The sequence below is a fragment of the Megalobrama amblycephala genome, linkage group LG18, assembly GCF_018812025.1.
Source record: "Megalobrama amblycephala isolate DHTTF-2021 linkage group LG18, ASM1881202v1, whole genome shotgun sequence".
In the NCBI taxonomy this organism is placed as follows: Eukaryota; Metazoa; Chordata; class Actinopteri; order Cypriniformes; family Xenocyprididae; genus Megalobrama; species Megalobrama amblycephala.
The window spans coordinates 28426887-28443120 of record NC_063061.1 but is presented as its reverse complement, the minus strand read 5'-3'; the positions used below and the strand labels follow the sequence as shown (position 1 = coordinate 28443120).

The following is a 16234-nucleotide window of genomic DNA, read 5'->3' as shown; positions in this document are numbered from 1 at the left end:
AAAAAAAAAATGAAAAAAAGTTCTCTTTGTCCAAACTTTGTACAGTGGTTAACACTTTTAAGATTCACAAATAAAAAAATAAAAAAATTGGAATGATATCTTGTTTTTATGTTAGTGTAAAAAAAAAAAAAAAAAAAGGTCTTTGGGACCCCAGGGAACAAAATGTATTTGACTAACTGAAAGACATCTTTTCACAAGTTTTTTTTTCTCAGTTGGATTCATATCTAAATATTAATATTAAGATAGAACCACTGAACTCACATGAACTGTTTCAAATATGTTTTTAGTACCTTTATGGATCTTGAGAGTTGCAGTAACATTGCTGGCAATGGAAGCCTCACTGAGCCATCGGATTTCATCAACAATATCTTAATTTGTATTCCGAAGATGAATGAAGGTCTTAATGTCATGATTGAATACAGGAAGCAATAGCAAGTTAACACGTTTATTGAAAATAATGATGTTGACAATACGCTGAACGAGGATCTAAGGGTGGCGCAGGGACAGAGATGGTCAGCTTGAAGAGAGGTGCGTTGGTGAGATGAAGCGTGCTGGTGAATGATCAATCAAACAACGATCTGACAAATGAGATGAGAAATGAGTGAGCATATGAAGGGTGAGTGAATGAGCTGCAGCTGGTGCTGTGATGAGTGTCAGCTGGAACCGCTGATGATCCATGAGGCTCGGACGTGCCCACACACACACACACCCACTAACACACACACCACAACAATGACACGAGACAAGAAGGAAACAATGCATTCAAATACCGTGACACTTAAGGGTGTGGAACAACATGAGGGTGAGTAATTAATGACAGAATTTTCATTTTTGGGTGAACTAACCCTTTAAGTGTGTTAAAAATAGTCAGGAAAGTGTACTCTCTTAAACTGGCCTTTTATTTCCTTAATGTTATATCATCAGCAAGTACCATGTTTTAAAAAATATACCTTTAAGACAAAGTACACTACAAGTGCATATTTAATTTAAAATATACTTGAAATTTCAGTAAGAGTGCTTCACAGTGAGGTAAAATGAGGATTAGTTAACTGAATTTGGGAATTTGAGACATATCTTTAATGTACAGTATCTTTACAGTATCATTTCATTTACAGTATCTTTTATCTATAAGATTTTTTGTGGTGACAGTCTGCCAGGTTTGTAAAAGTAATCAAAGGTCACACAGGTTCAGTGGTCTCCAGGCTGCAAAAAGCACAACAGTGTTTCTTTGTATCCCAAAGACAAAACTACAAAGGTGTTTTGTTTGGTTTTCATTGAAAACCCAAAGGTCTCTGCCACATGATAGGACATCCTACAACAACTCAGCTAAGCAACAGACACTTATTTGAATCAATCACTTCATCACTTAAACTTTATCAAATTAAATCAACAAAAGACCTTAGAGATACTAGCACTATGTATGCTGAACTGCAGGGACATAAAGAATGGAAAAATGAAACGGAAATTAATAATCAACCTCTCATCCAACTCTTTGGTAAAAAGATTGGGTAAGATTTGTTTGTGTAATAACAGACATGGAAAACTAACATAATGTATGCGACAAAATAGCTGCATTATTGATATCAAGATGGGAATGTTAGGATACAAATGACTTCGTTTCTGTTCTTGAAGTGACCTGGAAATTCATCTGGCCACAAAAGAGTGAATGAAGAGCTATTTCAGTCCCAGTTATCTGCGTCTGCGCAGCACTGGAAGGAAGACACATGGCTGAAAATGTGCAGAGCCTCATAGGGAAACACTGGCTGTCTGTAATTCATTAATCATTTTTAACTGTCAAGTGTCTAACAGGCATCCCTGCATATTATGGCAAGCTCTTTTGACTTTTAATGATTTTCGGAATATGATATTTTGATATAGACATTACAATTCAATTTTCACTAATTAAAAAGGATCATTCTTGATGGAATTTTTACTAGTAACAAAAGTAATTTTTGATATCAGGAATTACATTTCCACTAGCACAAACACAAATTCTTAATATCATAAATTCTTACAAGTTTTTAAATGTTAAAAGGGCGTCAAAACTATGGAAAGGTAATTGCAGATATCAAAAATGTGTTTCTTAATAGTTACAATTTCTAGTACACATATCAGCTGTGCTTCCACATCAACTTTTAAAAAGCAAAAACGCATACTGTGACGCATGCGTACATAGATTAAAATATACGCGTCTCGTGATGTTTTATGATGTTCATCCCCCACTTTCTGATTCAATAATGTGTTTTATATCGCTTCTGTGCTGCTGTTTCCAATAGGATCTGGCTGCAGACCATAAGCGAGTGGAGCTCCACTCAAGAGCGGAAATACGTCACCTCCACTAGTGGAGCGGCCGAGCGGATATACGTCACCTAATCTACACGCATAATAAGGAAGTAGTTGAAATAATCGTATCGAAGCGGTATATTAAGCTTTTAAGGTTTATGACACGAAGGTGTTGAATACTTTTTTCCCCCTAGCAATTTAAACTGGACTTTAAAACATAGCAGTAGGTTTAAAACCCCTTTTTAAAAGCCGCTGCTATTTTTTAAAAACATTTTTATTATTATTAAACATACAGGGGATACATGAAATAGATTTGAAACAAAATACAAAAAAGGATGTATAAACAAGCAAGAAAAAAAATTTAACAAATGTCTAAGACCAATAATAATAATAATAATAATAATAATAATATATATATATATATATATATATATATATATATATATATATATATATATATATATATATATAGTCCATCTCCTTTGACCCTGTTTCCCACAAAAACAGAACATTAATTATTTCAAAAATAAAGTTTTCTTGATACCAGACCATACAATAATAGTAGAAAGATATTTATTTTTTTCCATTTAAAAAAAGCTTTAAAAATTGTAAAAAATTTTAAAATTGTAACTATGACCGAGATGGTCAAACACAACGTACTGTCCTGTTACCTGAACTATTTCTTAGATGTTGTTTGTTTATTTAAAAAAATATTTAATTTAGGTAAGACATTAGAATTTGCTTAGTGTCCTCATGCTATTAGCATGTACGCCACATGACCATATGTCATACATTTGATATTTTTCTGCTTAATTTAATCCTGTTACTCATATGAAAAAGAACAGGACTGAGAACAGTCCTCCTCTCTCCCTCCCTCCATTCTCCTCTCTCTCCACCTCCTTTGCTGTGAAGTAGTACCAGCACACAGCACATCCTTTCAACACAGAAACCTCACTCACACACGGCCATGTAAACACTCATTCTTGCACACATATGTACACTCATTCCTGTTACTCAGTGTTCATTCCTGTTACAAAGTGTCCATTCCTGTAATTAAATTTATTTATTTTTCTAAAAAAAATTAAGTTAAACCACTGTTTTTATCAGTTTTGTTTGGTCCATTTATACTTTTTATTAAAATACACCTTGCCTTAATATAAAATGATTTTTTTTTTTTTTTGTCACAAATATGAATTATCTGAACATATTTAAAATGCCACATGAGTTTTGGGAACATGACTGAGATAACATGCATCCATCTTCTGCTTTAAAATCTTTTAAAAAATTTAAATGAATTAAGTTTCCTGAGACTGACCAATACACATTTTGAATAGTTAAATATGTGCAGTATTAGATTCAGTGTTTAAAAAAAAAAAAAAAGATAAAAAATAAATGTATAGACTTAAGTCTAATTTAAAATAGTTACAGCAATCAAATGTCACCCAATCAGTGGAATGGCCCAAAAAGACTTTGACTTTTGGCAACATACCTTTAAAATATAAAGAGTGCTGCATCTTCCGTGCAAATCCTAGATCTTAGCCCTGGATGTAAGTGAGAAATTAAATGTTAAAACAATCTCCTCATATGACTTTTTAACGTAATACAACGAACGCTAGACGCATTCACATACAAAACAATCGTGTCTTTTTCATTATTCACGACAACATAGGTTATGCTAGCCGTCATGCAACATCAGCTAACATTGGCGAGGCATCAATATCGCTCGTAAGAAATATATAACTAATCCTGTTTATTCATCCTTTTGTGCATAAATTCACCCAAACCCTTTTTGCATGTATTGCACATTACAACAGCGTCAGTCTGCCATTGTAGCGATGCTGTGGTAAAATTACCTGAGAAAAACTCACAGCGACGCCATCTTTGTCCTCCTTTATTAATTCAAGTGGAGGTGACGTATTTCCTGTTCGAGAGACCCTTCTCGCTGTTTGTGATCCCATGACACTTTAACTGCTGCAAAAAAGGAGAAATAAATCTGTGGGACATTTCCAGTGATGCTTTTACCTCACCTGCGCTTTATTCACCATCTTTGGCGGTTGTTATTACCTACCTAGCACTGTCACACTCTTCACATCTCCTCTCTCCAGCATGTGAGAGTCTAAAACCCGATACCAGTCGTTTGGATAAACCGGCGGTAATTCCCGTTTTCCGTCGCCGCCTCACCTCGTTGGCAGCCTGGGCACGAGAGCGTCCGTCCTCCGCAATGTACCCCACCTCATCCACACCGCGGAGCAGCTCCAAAGGAGCGAATAACAGTCTGTACAACCAGCCCATCGCTAGAAGGAACACGCCCGCGAAGGTGTAGGGGCTCCGGCCAGTCCGGTTCTCCGCCACAATTCTGGGTATCCACCTCCGAAGAGCGTGTTTGATGGATCTTGGACGAGCATGACGAAAGTGGCGGTGAGACCGATCGCGGCCGCCTTGAACAGCAGTGATTCTCCATGACACCTGCGATGTTACACACTGACAGTCAGTGCTCTCGATTATCCCTCCTTCCAATTTTAGTTTCTATGCAGACAGAAGGCGGTGGGTTTGTTTATGCATGCTTTTTTTCTAGCGGTCACACTCACACACAGCATGTCTGTATAGCGTTCAGGAGCGCCGTGGATACGTGAAGCGGCGCATGATTGACATCCAGAGACCACGCCCACATGCAGGTGAGATTTCAAAGTACTGCAAAAGTACTGTGCGACACTGTACTTTTACTCCATGAGCAAAGTGCATTGGCAATTTTTTGTTTAGATGATCAGTTTGTTAAAAACGAGGAAAGGTATGTGGAATATAGGCCTACTAACTGCAAAAATTGTAAATTTTTACATTACACATTTCATTTTCATTTTTAACTTTCATTTTATGGAACAGGGTAAAGAGCATCGTTCCCAGGATTCTTTTATTTACTTAAAGGTGCCATAGAATATAAAACTGAATTGACCTTGGCATAGTTGAATAACAAGAGTTCAGTACATTGGAAATGACATACAGTGAGTCTCAAACACCATTGTTTCCTCCTTCTTGTGTAAATCTCATTTGTGTAAAAGACCTCCGAAAAACAGGCGAATCTCAACATAACACCGACTGTTACGTAACAGTCGGGATCATTAATATGTACACCCCCAATATTTGCATATGCCAGCCCATGTTCAAGGCATTAGACAAGGGCAGGACGTCTGGATGTGCACAGCTGAATCATCAGACTAGGTAAGCAAGCAAGTGTAGCGGTTGTTCCTCTGCGTTGTGTTGAATTTTTGATGGTAAATAAGGATTCACGAAACAAAGCTGGTTTTTACCAATGGTCATTTAATTTCAGTGCCTGTGTAGCAAAACAACCAAACAGACAGGCACCGTTATCCACAAATGCTCTTATTTTGCCTCTCCTCTCTGATGGCATTGAAGCAAAGAGAGTAACATACCACACACTTTACATACACATAATATATATAATAATATAACATATAATAATAGTATGATTAATAAAAATATTAATAATATAAGTCATATAATATAATAATAAATTCACAAACATATCATTCTTATATACCAATAATTCAAAACAGCATTACAGTGTTTCTTGAATACTATTTAACATACCTGTGTAGCAAAACAACCAAACAGACAGGCACCGTTATCCACAAATGCTCTTATTTTGCCTGTTAACCACAAATTACATGTTAAGTACCCCAGGTAGTTAACCACAGAACACACAATGAATGCAATATACAGTATATATAAATATATATCCTAAGGTGTACAAAATACAAAATATATTAAGTCTAAAATATATATTTAGTTTACAAAATATAATTATACATACACGTCTTTTTAATTAAACACATCAATATATTATTTATCAATTTCTATTTATCTATATACAGATATTCCTTAATTGAGATGTTAGCCGCATAGCCGCTAACATATCCTTCACACACGCGACGCACACACTTTGCCGCCATCTCACGCAATGCACTATTCACCAGTAAAGAGCACTCAAATAAACTACATTTAACAAGTTGATAACACGAACTAATGGTCAAATATAACATCACACAGAATACTTTCTCGTATTTGACCACACAAACATGACATGAACACTTATAACACATTTTAACATTTAATGAACGGAGCTCATGAAAATCGTACCTCTCCTCTCTGATGGCATTGAAGCAAAGAGGATGAACTTCCGATTGTGCTGCGTTTTGAACGCCTTAATTACGTATGACGTCAGCCAACGTACATACTATATTTAATAAAAGCACGCAACATTTTCAAAATAAAATGCCCCAAAACAATGAATAAAAACAAATATATATATATATATATATATATATAAATAATAAAAAAAAAAAAAAAAAAATGATTTATAATCTGGTGTAACAACATATCCCTGCTACATCCACCCCCACTGTTTTACACCAGATTACGCATTACATACAAAGTCTTGCTAAATTAGCGAAGGATGTCACATTCTCTGAAATCACATTAGATTTGTTCAGTTCTGAACTATCTCTTTCGAGATTAAGGAAACCCAGGGGTAGCTAATCCCCAAATAACCCATAGAAAACCATGCCTTGTACATAGTTCTACACATGACACCAAAAATGTACCGTTAATGTACTCATTACACTTGCAAAACATGTATTTAACAAAAACAAGCAGAAAAAAAAAAAGAAAGTCTTTTAACTCTTTAACAAACCTATGTTGTTCTCAATTGAACAGTTCAAATTTCATGAATTTCATACACTTTCTGAGTTGACATTGACTGTATCAGTCTGTTAACTGGCTTAATCAATCTCCCAAATCTTGACCTAAAACCATCTTGTAGACCAGAGACTCTTTCATTCCCCTGATCTTGCACACTGGACAATGTCATAGGAATTTCTGCAACAGTTGACGTACACTCATCAACTTCAGAAACACAGTCATCACTTAGAACTGCTGATACAGAAGAATCATCAGACACCAATGAACATACAGATAAAATAGAGTTGGGCAAGTTGTCTGAATTTGCGTTACACACAGGTGCTCCAGACATCTCAGAGTCACATTTCACAACTGTGTCACCAATAGCCTCACTCTCATCAGCATTAGTGCACTCCACAGACTTTATATGTGTCACATCTGTGGCAGCATCAAGATCTGCAACCCAGCGAGAGGTTCGATCGTCACTCTGAGTTTGATCAGCTTCATCACATGACACACAGACAGTGGAATCCTCGACATCAACACCACCATCACTACCATCATTCCAAGATGGCACCGGCAGGAAACTGACAGGCATCAACAGATTACGATGTACGGTCTTGGTACGACCTGTCCCAGGATTTCTTATCTGGTAAGTGTTCAATGCACCCCTTTTTCCCACAACAACATACACAACTTTTTCCCATCGGTCGGCTAACTTCTTTTTCCCTCGTTCACCCTTATTCGCAAGGAGTACTCTGTCACCCAACTCAAGAGAATGACCTTTACCCTTTCGATCATAATACTCTGCTTGTTTGGCTTGCTGTCTTTTAGCATGTTCTTGTGTGATTAACATTGCTTCTCGCAAGTCTTTCTCAAGAGACTGTACATACATTAACGGTCTCATTATTCAGCATGACATTTTCGAACAGGATGTCCACTGGTAATCTTGGTGTTCGGCCGAACATCAAGAAAAACGGTGGAAACCCAGTGGTCTCATGTCTCGTACAATTGTACGCGAAGGTAAGAGTGTTCAGCATCTGCGGCCACTTAACTTTAGATCTCGGAGGCAGCGAACGGATCATATCACCCAGAGTACGGTTAAATCTCTCAGTTTGTCCATTACCCATTGGATGATATGGGGTCGTGTGCGATTTACCCACACCCGACAATCTCAACAACTCGACCATAAGGGAGCTCTCAAAGTTAGCACCCCTGTCAGAATGTATTCGCTGTGGAAACCCATAAATACAGAAAAACTTGTTCCACAGGACACGCGCAACAGCTTCTGCAGTCTGATTTGGGCACACATAAGCACAAGCGAGCTTTGTGAAATGGTCAGTGACCACTAACACATCAATCGTTAGAATCCTCTGCTGACCAAAAGTCAATGCAAACCATTTCAAGAGGGGCACTCGTGTGAATTGATACGAGTGGAGCCCTTGCCTCTGGTTCAGGCCTCTTACTCAAAATACACCTCTGACACTCATTGACGTATGTCTTTATGTCTTCCTCCATAGACTCCCAGAAGAACCGCTGCCTAGCCAACCAGAGCGTGCGATGCTGACCCTGATGACCAGCGTTATCATGCACTCCCTTCAGAACAGTACATCGAAGAGCTGCTGGCACTACAAACTGGTAAGTATTCTTCTTAGAAACCGGATTCTTAGACACTCTGTATAAGACACCCAACCTTAAGACAAGTTTACCCCATTGGCGTAGTATTTTCACTGTTCTTTTAGACTGAAACACTTTTTCTCTGCGAGATGGACGTCTGCCCCTCTCCACAAAGAACTTCACTCTATCAATCGCAGGATCTCTGCTTCTCCAGCAATTCATCATGAGTTAGGCTGCGGAGCTCACTCTGCTCTACGTCTACCAAACTCTCTAAATGCTGAACATACGACATGCTTCTAATGGCTGCACCATGCTCCCAGTCACGATGAGAATGAAGAACAGCTGACAAATCTTGGTTAGACACTTTGCCAGTAAGGGAAGTGCACCCTACATACACATTTCCACCTACATTCACAGGCTCTGACAGCCCATCCACCACTTCACCATCCTCACGTTCACACGACAAATGGAACATGTCCTGCACCTGCTCGACAGCAACAGACTCCGCTTCATGCAGCAAAACATCGTAAGGTGTTCTCGTCAATCTGTGTAAAATTCTCGAAGTCGCAAACGGTTCCCTGCTTAATGCATCTGCCACTATATTTTTCGGACCGGGGATATACTGGATATCAAAATCGTAAGGCGCCAGCTTCGCTACCCACCGTTGTTCACATGCATCCAGCTTGGGCTTTGTGAGGATGTACTTGAGTGGGTTATTATCAGTCCACACAGTAAATCTGTGTCCCCGCAGCCAGTGACTGAACTTATCACAAATTGCCCACTTCATTGACAAAAACTCAAGTCTGTGTGCTGGGCACTTCGACTGTGCATGATTCAAAGACTTTGACGCAAAGGCAATAGGCCTTGCCACAGCACATCCCTCCTGAACCTGCGACAAAACGGCCCCGAGCCCACTAGTGGAGGCATCCACAGACAACAGAAACGGCTTCGAAAAATCTGGGTGCGCAAGCAAAACCTGACTCACCAAGGCAGACTTCAAACTCTCCAGAGCTGCTCTGCAGTCATCAGTCCAATCTGTTGGAGAAAGTGTATGATTTCTTTTCATTCGTTTCACACCCCTCCCCACTCTAGGTCTTTTCTGTCCTGTCAACAGCTGAAACAAGGGTTTAGCCAGCATAGAACAATTTTCTATGAAATGCTGGTAGTACACCACCATACCTAAAAAGGATCTGATTTTCCTCGCTGATGGCGTAACACAATCACTCTCCATCAAATCCTTCTCCGATATATTCACAATGGCATCAATTTTCGCTGGATCACTGGCCACCCCCTCCTCAGACACAATATGACCCAGAAATTTTACAGACTTCCTCAAGAACCTACATTTTGAAGGAGACAATTTCAAGTTGTGGTCTTTTAGACGCCGGAACACCATCTCCAGCCTTTCCAAGCTCTCCTCTTCTGTCTTTCCGAAAACTAACAAATCATCTAAATAACAAAGAAGGCTCAAGAAATTCTGGTCACCAAACACAGTCAACATCATTCTCATAAATGTTGCTGGGCTGTTACAGAGTCCCTGGGGCAAACGATTGTATTCATGGAGCCCCATTGGCGAACAGAACACCGTGAACTTCTTGTCATTTTCGTGCAACGGGATGTTATAGTACCCAGAAGTCAGATCCATAGTACTAAAGTATGCGTTCCCACCCAGCGCTGCAAGAACATCTGATTGGTGAGGAAGGGGATGAGCATCCTTCACCGTGCGTGCGTTCAACCATCGAAAATCAGTGCATATCCTTAAATCACCATTTTTCTTCCACACTAAAACCAATGGTGACGCATACTCACTGCTCGACTTCCTAATGATCTCCTTGTCCTCCATTTCATCTAAAGTCTCTTTTAACTTCAAGTAATGTGCAGGAGAAAGACGCCGGTATGGAAGACGAAATGGCCTATCGTCGGTAACTCTGATACGATGACAAAAACCTTTCGCTTCACCACAGTCCAAACTGGGCCTGGAAAACACACACTCATATTTTTCAATGAGATCTACCAACTTGTTCTTCCAAAAGGGAGACACTTCACAATCCATGACATTAAAGTCGCTCAGCCCCAGGTCATCCAACCTGCTGTCACCTATCAAACTTGCTCCAGATGTAGAGCCACCCACAGTAAGACTACCACATGACTTGTCAGAACGTACCGCACCTACATTTTGACTAAGCACTCTGTCAGCGGTTTGATCAAGGTCCTCCAAAGCGACGCAAGGATACACATCGGCCACCTTCGCATTTTTCCTCAACACAATTTCTGCATTGGTCGGGTTGATCATCTTTACTGGAAGCCAGCCATCGCCCCACAAAGGTGAAACAACCCTCCCAATCAGCACATTCCGATGCGCGCAACGTGAAGTACTCGGTTCAATGACCACTGTGCTCCCTACTGACAGTACTGACCCTGGAGGCAAACGACCCCAAACAAGATGTTCGCTCCTTGGCTGGAGTGTCACAGCTGACCTCAGTCTCAGAGTACCCACCTTGTCAGGAATCGAATCACCCCTCCATCTCTCGATACAAGAAAGCATGCGTAAAAATTGGCCATTTTCAGATTGCACAATCGAGTCAGGTCTCTTTACCACTTTCCAAAATTGGTCTGTATGCTTCATCTGACTTATTAGAGGTTTCAAGACATTTGTGCCAAGTATGATCGGGTCCTTTTGACCCCTTACAATCAGAACTGGGACAATGAAACTGACCCCGTACACTTCAAGCTTCAGATTGCACACACCATCTGGAGTAGTTTGTTTGCCACCACAACCCACCAAGACAGTATCTGAAGAGCTCAGGATATCCTGGTCCAGCACCCCAGCGTCTCCAAGTTGAGGAAGTACTTCCGCACTCAGAGTGGTCGCCATGGAGCCACTGTCCAACATCCCCCCGAAGCTCAACTTTGTCCTGTAGTAACACACTTGTATAAAATAAACTGTTACTTTGATCAACTTGCATGCTGTTCTGGAAAATGACTGTTTTTGTTTTGCCAACACTCTCACAGAAGAAGGAATATACAGACTCAAAATCATTCTCAGAGGAATTACACAGCCCCACTTCGCCCTCTGCCCAAAGGGAGCTGTCTAGTTTCCCTGAGATGCAACTTTGTCATGCTGACCGGAGCCCACCCTGGACGTTACTCTATGACTGTCGCAGTTGTAGCTCGCGTGTCCAGCCGCAAAACACTTGAAACACAAATTATACATTTTACAATGAGCAGTCGTGCTGTGCTCACTGCTTTGACACACTCTGCATTCTCGAATCTTATTGCCCGTTCGTTTAGGCCAGGGGCCTCGTACAGACTGAGTGTTGCACACTAACGCTTTTTCAAGCAAAGACAAGACTTTGTCTAATGCATTCTCATCAGCTATGCCCCCACCCTGTTCAGACTTAGACGATGAGACAGGCACATCCACGTCTGGCTCTGAGACAACCGTGGTGAATTGTTTGACCGTGTGATTCGTCAACTTACGCTCTCTTAACAACTCGTCAAGCTGCTCTTGTACCTCAGATGCGTTCCATGACTGTACAGGTTTACTCTTGAAAACAAAAGCTAATTCTTTGTCAGGGCAGTTACGAATGAACATAACTGCGACCTCTTTGCTCCTGTTATCCAGGGATCTGCCTTCCCATCTTAAACTCTGCTCTGCAACATCCGCTGCCTTGTTCAGTCTTATCCAAAAATCCCAAGCGCTCTCTCTGGGATATGGTCTCACAGAATAGAAGTCAGCTAATGAAATACCCGAACTGCTCTGGTCCCCGAAGTGCTGCTTCAAAACAGAAAATACAGAATCAACAGTTGGAGTTGTAGAACCATTGCGCAGCCATACTCTCATTACATCTCTGGCCAGCCCCATAACTCTGTTCATTATCTCATCAACCAGTTCAGACTCCGTCACATCAAGCTTGTTCAAATATACTCTCATCATGTCTTCCCATTCCAGGACTGAGTATTTGTCTGAACTATCTCCTCGAAAGTGTGGTGGTGCGGACACCTCAGCTTTCAGGATCAAATTCATTTTTGACGCGTCAATGACAGTAGTATTAGAGGGGTCAGTCACATGACCACTGACACCTTCTCGGAACTTCCCTGCAGATGGATGATTAGAAAAGTCAGGCCTCATCATACTCTCTCTAATTGATAGCCCAATCTCAATACCAATTTGTTTTATGAGGTTACTCATTTGACCAGACATTTCTGACTCTCGAGGAGCGAATTCATAGTTACTGGCTGCAGCGATTGGACTACCGCACATTTGGACTCTGTCATCTGGGGAAAGACCAATTGTTCTACCCCGACCTGTACTACAGTACTCAGGATCTTCAAACAGCTTTGCTCTGTCAGGCGTATTCAAAAGGTTGCCCCGCCCTCTACCAGCTGTAAACGTGTTGTCCCACCCCAAATCACTTTGTTTAGCAGCCATTCTGCTCACGCATCAGAATACTGTCAAAACACAAAAATATTAACAAAACAAATAAATCAATGTAAAAGAAACAGTTTAAATTCAGAAAAGTGACGGAAAAAGAGAAAAAAAAAAAAAAAATTATTTGACCTTAAACCTCATATAAAGTGCAGTCCACTTTTTTTTTTTTCAAAGTCCTCCTGTCAAAAAAAAATGTCAATTGATGACGTGAAGTACCTTCATTTACAGTTCAGTCAAAACAAGTTAGGCGGCGACACTCCTCGATGATCCAGCACGCTGCTCACTCAATCCACCTTAGACACAAATCACCAGTTCAACAATCTGTGCTTCGCCCACCTGCGTCTTCAGCGTTGAACTTCTGCAACTCAGTTTATCAGCAGTCTCCTCCTCGCGACAGCTCAATCCGTCAGACATCCAAACGCCGCTGAAGAAACAGCAACAGATGACAGAAGCTCCGTCCTGCCTCCAACTCCCCTCATCGGTAGTCACACACCACGTCAGCAATCCCGGCGGTCGACAACGATCAACGATCGGGTCACGGCACCAGTTTTGTAGCGGTTGTTCCTCTGCGTTGTGTTGAATTTTTGAGGGTAAATAAGGATTCACGAAACAAAGCTGGTTTTTACCAATGGTCATTTAATTTCAGTGCCTGTGTAGCAAAACAACCAAACAGACAGGCACCGTTATCCACAAATGCTCTTATTTTGCCTCTCCTCTCTGATGGCATTGAAGCAAAGAGAGTAACATACCACACACTTTACAACAAACATACACATAATATATATAATAATAGTATGAGTAATAAAAATATTGATAATATAAGTCATATAATATAATAATAAATTCACAAACATATCATTCTTATATACCAATTCAAAACAGCATTACAGTGTTTCTTGAATACTATTTAACATACCTGTGTAGCAAAACAACCAGACAGGCACCGTTATCCACAAATGCTCTTATTTTGCCTGTTAACCACAAATTATATGTTAAGTACCCCAGGTAGTTAACCACAGAACACACAATGAATGCAATATACAGTATATATAAAATATATATCCTAAGGTGTACAAAATACAAAATATATTAAGTCTAAAATATATATTTAGTTTACAAAATATAATTATACATACACGTCTTTTTAATTAAACACATCAATCTATTATTTATCAATTTCTATTTATCTATATACAGATATTCCTTAATTGAGATGTTAGCCGCATAGCCGCTAACATATCCTTCACACACGCGACGCACACACTTTGCCGCCATCTCACGCAATGCACTATTCACCAGTAAAGAGCACTCAAATAAACTACATTTAACAAGTTGATAACACGAACTAATGGTCAAATATAACATCACACAGAATACTTTCTCGTATTTGACCACACAAACATGACATGAACACTTATAACACATTTTAACATTTAATGAACGGAGCTCATGAAAATCGTACCTCTCCTCTCTGATGGCATTGAAGCAAAGAGGATGAACTTTTGATTGTGCTGCGTTTTGAACGCCTTAATTACGTATGACGTCAGCCAACGTACATACTATATTTAATAAAAGCACGCAACATTTTCAAAATAAAATGCCCCAAAACAATGAATAAAAACATATATATATATATATATATATATATATATATATATATATATATATATATATATAAAAAAATAACAAAAATGATTTATAATCTGGTGTAACAACATATCCCTGCTACACAAGGACAATAGCGAAAAATGGCAGATGGAGCGATAATAACTGACATGATCCATGATATTTTTAGTGATATTTGTAAATTGTCTTTCTAAATTTTCGTTAGCATGTTGCTATGTACTGTTAAATGTGGTTATATTCACGGAGACAAGAGCCGTCGCTATTTTCATTTTTAAACACTTGCAGTCTGTATAATGCATAAACACATCTTCATTCTTTATAAATCTCTCCAACAGTGTGTAATGTTAGCTTTAGCCACGGAGCACTATCAAACTCATTCAGAATCAAATGTAAACATCCAAATAAATACTATACTCACATGATCCGACGCATGCATGCAGTATGCATGATGAACATCTTGTAGAGATCAATTTGAGGGTAATATTAGCTGTGTGAACTTTGTTTATGCACTGTTTTATAGTCGAGAGCTCGGGGGCGGGGAGCGCAAAGATTTAAAGGGGCCGCAACCTAAATCGGCGCATATTTAATGATGCCCCAAAATAGGCAGTTAAAAAAATAATTTAAAAAAATCTATGGGGTATTTTGAGCTGAAACTTCACAGACACATTCAGGGGACACCTTAGACTTATATTACATCTTGTGAAAAAAAGTTCTAGGGCACCTTTGAAAAAAAAAAAAAAACATGAAGCAGTGCACATGAACATAATCACCCACTCATCTGTTTTAGTGTTTTGGCCTGTTTTTTTTTTTATGATTTTTTTTTTTTATCTGTTTAATCATATACATCCATAAATGCATAATAATCAAATAGATAACCTATATCTCTTACAAAAATTATATAACATCAGTTATATAACATCAATTATCTATTTAAACTACAGAGAGTCCTCTCAGCTGTACTGTTGTCCTTTATAGAAATGTAAGAATCCCAAAAAAATCATTAAAAAACCTCAAGTGAATGGGTGGATTTACAATTCTTTCCCCTTTGACTTATGAGTCGAATACAATTATAGATGTGCTTAATCCATTTATCATTATATGATCAAATTAATCAAGAGTTTCATTTTTAGTAGTGTTTAGTAGTTTTGTTCATTTTATTCTGCTGATCCTATGCTTTCTGACTCATAGTAGCCAACAAGTCATGAAGGTCAATAACGCACCACAAACTCATGCATTTGTAACTCTTTTAGGGTTTACAGCTCCATTACCTACTTTGTTAAACAATATCAGCTCAGATTTGCTGTCCTAGATGTAATATATATATTATATATATACACATATTACATATACATCTATATAATACATAAAATGTAGTATATTTAGTATATTAAATATATATATTCTTTCTTTGTTCCAGCTGCTCATGGCCTGTTTTCCAGTGACGTCCTGTCTGAATTCAGTAATAAAGGGTAGAGATAGTGCCAATGTTTGTTCTATCTAATGCTGTGATTGCACTGGTTGTTGAGGGTTACGTGACCATTCCCAAGGAACAGTCTCCACATTTACCAACAATATCTCTAG

At 39.0% G+C, this 16234-nt stretch overlaps 1 long non-coding RNA gene across 1 annotated transcript; it reads right to left on the bottom strand.

The window, feature by feature from the left end:
* Nucleotides 1-431: 431 nt before the first annotated feature.
* LOC125252094 lies at nt 432-4955 on the bottom strand. Its single transcript, XR_007181147.1, has 4 exons — nt 4352-4955; nt 4137-4254; nt 3773-3824; nt 432-578 (listed from the first exon to the last, which is right to left on the bottom strand). It is a non-coding gene; the product is annotated as an uncharacterized LOC125252094 (long non-coding RNA).
* Between the last annotated feature and the right edge of the window lie 11279 nt (nt 4956-16234).